Source organism: Penaeus monodon, chromosome 19, assembly GCF_015228065.2.
Source record: "Penaeus monodon isolate SGIC_2016 chromosome 19, NSTDA_Pmon_1, whole genome shotgun sequence".
In the NCBI taxonomy this organism is placed as follows: Eukaryota; Metazoa; Arthropoda; class Malacostraca; order Decapoda; family Penaeidae; genus Penaeus; species Penaeus monodon.
The window spans coordinates 24,869,680-24,870,918 of record NC_051404.1 but is presented as its reverse complement, the minus strand read 5'-3'; positions in this window follow the sequence as shown (position 1 = coordinate 24,870,918).

The following is a 1,239-nucleotide window of genomic DNA, read 5'->3' as shown; positions in this document are numbered from 1 at the left end:
ATTCAACTTACGTACTTGTTTGCGACTCTGTGGAATCGGAACATCACAAATTCCTTGGATCTTAACATGGGGAGGTAAAAATTTACCCTGTCCAATGGTGTAACCAAGATATTGTATCTGAGCTTGAATAAATTCACGTTTAACCAAATTTACTACTAAATTCGCTCTGGACAATTTTTCAGAGAAGATTAAGGTTAGATAAATGCTCGTGCCAAGTATTGCTGTAAAGTACTGTGTCATCAATGTAAACTACACAATCAGAAACATCTTTACTAATCTCGTTCATGATTCTCTGAAAGGTGTCCGGGGCACTTTTCATTTCATTGCTTGTTGTGCTCTAGGGGTCAATGGAATTTGCCAATATCCCTTCAGGAGATCTAATTTATTCAACTACTTGGCTGAACCAACAACATCAATTCATTCATCTACCAACGGGAGAGGGTAAGTATCTGTCTTGGTATAGAAGATAAGTTTACGATAATCAATACAAAATCGATAAGACCCACCGGGTTTAGGCACTAAGGTGACAGGAGAGCTCCACTCGCTTTGACTTGGCCGAATCAAGTCGTGCTTTAACATATAGTCCAACTCCTTCCACAACACTTCTGCATGCTGGCGACTCACACGGTAAGGTGCCTGCTTCACTGGGTGAGCGTCTCCCATGTCCACATCATGACACATCATAGCTGTCCTCCCAGGGATTTCTCTGAAAATATCTTGATGAAAAGACAGAATAGACATTAACTCTGCCTGCTTGTCCACAGGCAGGTGAGACAATTTCTCTGTTAGCTGGGCCCAGGCAGTTGCATTGTCTCCAAAGCCCTCCACACCAGTTGAACAATCATTTGGTATTTCTTCATCGGCAGAGGATGTAGTCACCACAGCTACAGGAGTCTCTGAAACACTTTTCATTAGTTCACGACTGTGGTTAGGATTCACACGGTTAACATGACATGATAACTGTTTCTGTCTTCTGTCGGGGGTGGAGATAATGACACCTGTGTTTCCCATGACTTTCATTACAGTATATGGTCCCTGATATCTAACCTTCAGGGAATGACCGGACATGGGAAGCATCACCATCATGAATCACTTTCCTTTCCTAGCCTTCCTGTCATATATTTTCTTCATTACACATTGAGCCTGAGATAAATTCTCTTTAGCCACCTGCCACGCTCTTTTTATGTTGTTTTTCAGTTCCGCTACACTCCCCAGAGGATTTTTAAGGTATTTCTGAAA